The sequence below is a fragment of the Euprymna scolopes genome, chromosome 40 (assembly GCF_053919585.1).
Source record: "Euprymna scolopes isolate OS-2025 chromosome 40, ASM5391958v1, whole genome shotgun sequence".
NCBI lineage: Eukaryota > Metazoa > Mollusca > Cephalopoda > Sepiida > Sepiolidae > Euprymna > Euprymna scolopes.
In genome coordinates, this window is record NC_136521.1 from 31637362 (window position 1) to 31644805 (window position 7444).

General features: G+C 31.5%; 1 protein-coding gene across 1 annotated transcript in view; it reads left to right on the plus strand.

The window, feature by feature from the left end:
- The window catches only part of LOC145265470 (DDB1- and CUL4-associated factor 17-like), a 237642-nt gene that overhangs the window by 105240 nt on the left and 124958 nt on the right, over nt 1-7444 (plus strand). The gene's annotated exons all lie outside the window — the stretch shown is intronic.

Genomic DNA, 7444 nt, shown 5'->3' on the forward strand with positions numbered 1-7444 from the left:
CATCAAGGGAAATAGCCTGTCCAATGCCAGTTTCACTTAAAAATAAAAGGTCTGGTTTAGTCTCCTGTAATTGGGTTTCAACCTCTGGAAGGTTAGAACGTAGACCCCTGATGTTGGAGAAGGAGACATGGTAGTAGGGGTCTACGTTGGAAGTTGGAGAACCGGGTTTAATCGTGTATTTTTTCTTGAAACTTGTCATGATGAAATTTTGGAATTTGTGGACTAGGTCGACAGATTTACTTAGAGCAGGACAGAGAGGGGAAACTAAGAGAGAAAAAGAAACGAAGAATTTTTTTTTTTTTTTTTTTTTTTTTTTTTTTTTTTTGTACCACATGATAAGGTAAAGCCGTAACAATTACCCACTAGTATGGCATCGAGAGGCCCCACCAGAAGCTACTGCATGGTCCAGATTCCATTCACCAAATGGCAATACAGCAGCCCCAGTACTTTGCACCTGCTGATAGGACAGCCTCCTTAGTGGTTAATCCAAGGTTCGGGTCCCTGACTATCAGGCGGATAACGTCAGCCCAGACAAAACGTTTACCTCCAGCACCCTTACTAGTGACATGGCTACAAGGATAGACATAGAAACAGAAAATTTCCACCAACTCTGCCAACTGTTCGCGCAAAAATACTGCCAACCTAGAAAACAGCTTTTTCTTCTCCCTTTGTCAGAAAAATCACTCATTTAAAAATGAGGACTGAGGGACAAATAAGAAGAAGCGAGAGTAACAGGAGCTGCCGATAACGCATCCACAATGCGTTTTCTACTCTCCATTAAAAAAAAAAAAAAAAAAAAAAAAAAACTATTAAGTATTGTACTTAATAAAAGTCCAACGGACCTGTTTAAGGGAAAGTATGGTGATAGATTCCCCTCCCACGAACTAAAAATGAGTACAATTAGGTAATCTATTTTTGCAATCAACTCGGTAGATAAATAAACATTTATGGACGAGAAAAAAAAAAAAAAAAAAAAAAAAAAAAAAAATTAAAGCTAGCATTTAATACAACAGAAATACATAAATTAAATACTGAAATAAAATGTTATTAATATTTGAATCTTAAAATAAAAAGTGCGAATTAATAGAGAAAATCACTTATCACAACAACGCATTCCGTCTCCAAACTAGTGAAGAATTTAACTTTTAATAGCGTTCAGAAGATTTTTTTTTTAAATTAACCGTTAAGAGAAAGCGTGATTTTATTCTGAACTTTAACTAATCACGTTTTAAGTAACTTATGATATAAAACAAAATCGGATGGGGGGGGGGGTTCTTCCGAAGTTCGTTGGTGACGTTATAAGTAATTGCGAGATAAGATGGGAGCCAGAAATTAGGGGTGGGGGACTGAAAATGATAATATAATGGATTGATTATACAATATTTAAGATCAACTTGGTAGATAAACATTTATGGACGAGAAAAAAAAAAAAAAAAAAAAAAAAAAAAAATTAAAGCTAGCATTTAATACAACAGAAATACATAAATTAAATACTGAAATAAAATGTTATTAATATTTGAATCTTAAAATAAAAAGTGCGAATTAATAGAGAAAATCACTTATCACAACAACGCATTCCGTCTCCAAACTAGTGAAGAATTTAACTTTTAATAGCGTTCAGAAGATTTTTTTTTTTAAATTAACCGTTAAGAGAAAGCGTGATTTTATTCTGAACTTTAACTAATCACGTTTTAAGTAACTTATGATATAAAACAAAATCGGATGGGGGGGGGGTTCTTCCGAAGTTCGTTGGTGACGTTATAAGTAATTGCGAGATAAGATGGGAGCCAGAAATTAGGGGTGGGGGACTGAAAATGATAATATAATGGATTGATTATACAATATTTAAGATCAACTTGGTAGATAAACATTTATGGACGAGAAAAAAAAAAAAAAAAAAAAAAAAAAAAATTAAAGCTAGCATTTAATACAACAGAAATACATAAATTAAATACTGAAATAAAATGTTATTAATATTTGAATCTTAAAATAAAAAGTGCGAATTAATAGAGAAAATCACTTATCACAACAACGCATTCCGTCTCCAAACTAGTGAAGAATTTAACTTTTAATAGCGTTCAGAAGATTTTTTTTTTAAATTAACCGTTAAGAGAAAGCGTGATTTTATTCTGAACTTTAACTAATCACGTTTTAAGTAACTTATGATATAAAACAAAATCGGATGGGGGGGGGGGGTTCTTCCGAAGTTCGTTGGTGACGTTATAAGTAATTGCGAGATAAGATGGGAGCCAGAAATTAGGGGTGGGGGACTGAAAATGATAATATAATGGATTGATTATACAATATTTAAGATCAACTTGGTAGATAAACATTTATGGACGAGAAAAAAAAAAAAAAAAAAAAAAAAAAAAAAAAAAAAAATTAAAGCTAGCATTTAATACAACAGAAATACATAAATTAAATACTGAAATAAAATGTTATTAATATTTGAATCTTAAAATAAAAAGTGCGAATTAATAGAGAAAATCACTTATCACAACAACGCATTCCGTCTCCAAACTAGTGAAGAATTTAACTTTTAATAGCGTTCAGAAGATTTTTTTTTTAAATTAACCGTTAAGAGAAAGCGTGATTTTATTCTGAACTTTAACTAATCACGTTTTAAGTAACTTATGATATAAAACAAAATCGGATGGGGGGGGGGGTTCTTCCGAAGTTCGTTGGTGACGTTATAAGTAATTGCGAGATAAGATGGGAGCCAGAAATTAGGGGTGGGGGACTGAAAATGATAATATAATGGATTGATTATACAATATTTAAGATCAACTTGGTAGATAAACATTTATGGACGAGAAAAAAAAAAAAAAAATAAAATAAAAAAAAAAAAAAATAAAGCTAGCATTTAATACAACAGAAATACATAAATTAAATACTGAAATAAAATGTTATTAATATTTGAATCTTAAAATAAAAAGTGCGAATTAATAGAGAAAATCACTTATCACAACAACGCATTCCGTCTCCAAACTAGTGGTTTGGTTGATCTTTGGTTTGGTTGATCTTTGGTTTATGTCGATCATATTTATCTGTATTTGGCCTGTTTTATTCTGCTACCTGAAATGAGAAGGGCCAACATTTGCTGGATGTCAACTGTCTCCCCATGTGTTAGCTATGAAAGCTATCCCAATTATGACGGCCATATCTTTTTTCTGAGCTCATGACTTTCATACTTACTAGATGACATTTTTCATGTTGAAGGTTTATTTTTTTCATATTATTCAACTAGTGTTCTCATCTCCAGTGTTATTTTCACGTTTTGATTGATGTAACCTTTGAACTTCTTGAGGTGTATCTTGTTGAACTGTGGAATCTTTCTGTCAAACTCTGGAATCTGCACAGAATTTGAATGGAACTCTTTATTTAATCCACGGAGCTAGCATGCTTTCATTTAGCCCGCCATAACTGAGTAAAAATTCTTAATTAAAGAGTCATAAGTAATTCACAATTGTATTTTTCAGTGTCATCCGCACTGAGGATTGAACCTGTAACCTCCAGAAGAGTGTAATATAACTGAATTTTACCAAGTACTTTATCCATTATGCCATGGAATGAGAGCATGCTACCTTCATGGATTAAATAAAGGGCTCCATTCAAAATTTCATGCAGATTTCTGAGTTCGACAGAATGTATATTATTTAATTGGAATTCATTATTGAGATGAGTATTATTTATTAATTTATTTATTGCGGACTATTATTCTCATCTTTCTTAGTTATTGTCGGGGCCCATGGCACAGTGAATAGAGACGTTGAATCTCTACGGTTCCAGGTGAGAATTGTCTGAAGATAGCGGTTTCAATCCTACCCAAAGTCGGCCAGAGGCTTACTTGGCCAAAACGTGGTGATACGACAGCAACTATGGATGGCATATGGATGAGGATACAGTTATGAGATTTGGAGTTCCTATCCTGTCGTGATTACCACCTGATGAAGACCAGAGGAATAGTAGGCTGAAACATTGTGAAACAACAACTAAAAAAGATGAGGATAATAGTCCGCAATAAATAAATTAATTCGACAGAACGATTTCCCAATTTGATAAGATACATCTGAAGGAGGTCGGAGGTTACATCGACCAAAACATTGTTAAAATAACACTTAAAATGAGAACAGTAGTCCAAATAATACAAGACTGAAGTTAGCACAGATAATAAAGTTTAAAAAATATATCGGTAAAATAGCAATAATAGTTGTTTCATCTATATACATAAAATAGTGTGTGTGTGTGAGAGAGAGAGAGAGAGAGAGAGAGAGAGAGAGAGAGAGAGAGAAAATATTTAACAAATAAAATCTTAAACTACTGGTCCCATAACACTGAAATTAACAGGAAATAGTAATCGTACACCAAAGATGGTTTATAATGAGTAAAATCTTTGTTTGGATGGAAAAATTACACATACAGATGTATGTTCATTTCAACTTGCTGACATTTTTCTATTACTTTTGCGTATGTGCAAGTCTTTTATAGTTTGAAGTAGTTTAATTTTAAATCTTTCTTATTAATCTGTTGGTAGTTCAAACGAGAGAGAATATGGCTAGTGTACTAAATGTTTTGGTTTCGATTCTAGCTCTAGAGTCATTTTTTTTTTTTTAGCTTTTGAAATCAGTACAATATAATATTCAATACAACATTTAATAGAGAATTTGCTCTTTAATAATAAATACAAAATTATGATCGGGCAAGACTCTCTTCCCCTACTAATTTTTAAAAAGATAGACAGATGGTTAAAGTTTTATTCTACTTGAAGTGTCCATTGTTTTCAATTGTCGCAAAACTCGTCATGCATAAAACTAACTCTAAAATATATTGACCTTTTTGCCTCAATCATCGCTACACTTTGTCCACCTCAGATTCCTTTTTTGTTTCTTGATGAGCAACTTCCAATTCATTGTCTTTCCACCAACCCTATTTCCTATATCTTTCTTCTTATGATAAACATATTTACTCTTTTTGTTGTTATACTTTTTCCTCTTTCCTTTTTTTCTTCCTAACACTTGGGGTGGGGTGAAGACGTCAATAGTATCATACAACAAAATGATGAATCAACCAAAATATCTTATTTCTATTTTAATGATGTATTTTTGCCCTTATTTTTACTAGTTTGTTTCCATTCTTTTCTATTATTCCATTTCGTTTTTTTACATTTTCATTTCATGTTTTATATTCACTCATTTGTACATGTGTTTGCTGTTGTGCATTTTTGAATAAACAATAAAATCCCATTGGCAATATTGGAATCTTAATTTTATTTATTTCTTTATATATAGATGAATATTAAATCCACAGAGATAACATACTCTCATTCCATAGTGTAATGGATAAAGTACTTGGTAAAATTTGGTTACACTCTTCTCGAGGTTGAAGATTCAATCCTGAGTGCGGGTGATAATCAAAATACAATTGCGAATTATTTAGGACTTCTACCAATTCATGGCTGATGGAACAAGAACATGCTACCCCCATAAATTAAATAACAGATTGTGCTCAAAATTCTGTGCAAATTTCTGAGTACAGCAAAAAATTTCCAAGTTCGACAATATACAACAAGGTCAGAGGTTACATCAATTGAAGCGCTATGAAAAGAACTTATACGAATATTATTTGGATTCTTCAGACTACTGATTGTTATTTTCATGACATTTCGGTCAATATAACCACCTACCTTCTTCAGGCATATCTTGTCAAACTCAGGGGAATCTTTTTGTCAAACTCAGGGGAATCTTTTTGTCAAACTCAGGGGAATCTTTTTGTCAAACTCAGGGGAATCTTTTTGTCAAACTCAGGGGAATCTTTTTGTCAAACTCAGGGGAATCTTTTTGTCAAACTCATACATCTGCATGGAATCATGAATAGAACCCTTTATTTAATCCACAGGTGTAGCATGTGTAGCTATTATAATTAAATACACAGAAAAAAATAGATGTCCTCTCATTTATATTACAAACATCACATATCACATGCGGTTTAGGTCATATGTTTCTTAATGGGGTGACAGTCAACTCAAGAACATTTAATTTGACTAGAAATAGTTGCACTTTTGTGTCAAACCAAGGATCGTAAAAAAATGAGAGCTTAGATAATTAAAAAAGTAAGAGAAATACGTCTAGCAGCAAAAATAGAAAAGAAAGGTAAAATAAACTGGTTATCATATTTTATAAGAATATCTCTCTCTATTCCCTCGAATTATAATCGAGATCAAGTGAAGGTTGCCAACAACCATAACAAAAGTGGTATTTGGATACAACAGGATTGAAATACAGTACACCTAGTCCCCAGTCTATGCTAGTATTCACTTCACTACTATAAATTCCCTGTTACACAATTTCTTCTTTAAAATTATTAAATGACACTGGGTAAAATAATTGAGAAATATATATATATATATATATATATATATTGAACTCATACCTCCTAACATACCATGGAAAACTCCCTAACCTTATTACATACCACTTATATCCATTATGTGACAATCACAATTTCATCCTATATCACTTCAATTACTGTAGTTCTCCTATTTTTCTCCCTCCACATTTACAATGCTTTATCCTCTACCTTAGACATACCATTATTTTGTTCCTAATGTAGTTATCGCAAGATGCTGCATTTCTGATCTGTTACTTAGAACCTTTTATCCTCTTATGATGAGAAGCATTAGGTTTTGAAATACCTAAGTATAAAGAACATATATATTGATGTAATCTCCCTATTGAATGAACAATTAAATTTATATTATTTTATTCTCCATTCTCTATAATTAAAAAACAGTTGTCATTTTGTTTATTATGTATATTTAACCTAACATTACGCTATGTCTTTGCTTGAAATTCAGTAGTTACAAACGTGGCTATTTGGTGAAACACTGATTGAAAAACAAGGAGAGGGAATGGAGGATCATTTTATGGAAAACAAATAAAACATATCCATAATAAAATTTTAGAAATAAATGGGCTGGAATGCTTATAATAATCTGTTCTAATCTGTGTTTAGTATATAGAATTACAAAGAAAATAATCTGTAATACTAATTTTAGAAGAAGGCATGCTGGAAGCATTGTAACGGTCCAGGCATTCTGGTATATATCTTGAGACATACATTCTTGCATTACTTTCCTTGTTTTCCAGACGGTGAAAGATGATTTGGCGTCCCTGACGAAACATCTTTCAACAGATATTATGTATTATAATATATAATATGTAGTATTATAATATTATTATTTATTAACATTTTGATGTGAACAATTCTTACTTTTATTAAATGTGTAATACTTATTTCTTGTAACTGTTAACTTTCTTTTTTAGGTGAAACATTCTTAAAAGTAAAGAAACATATTTTTTTATATTACAGTATAATTCTTATGCGAAACTACTTATAATATTAATACAAATACTACTACTACTACTACTACTACTACTAATAGTAA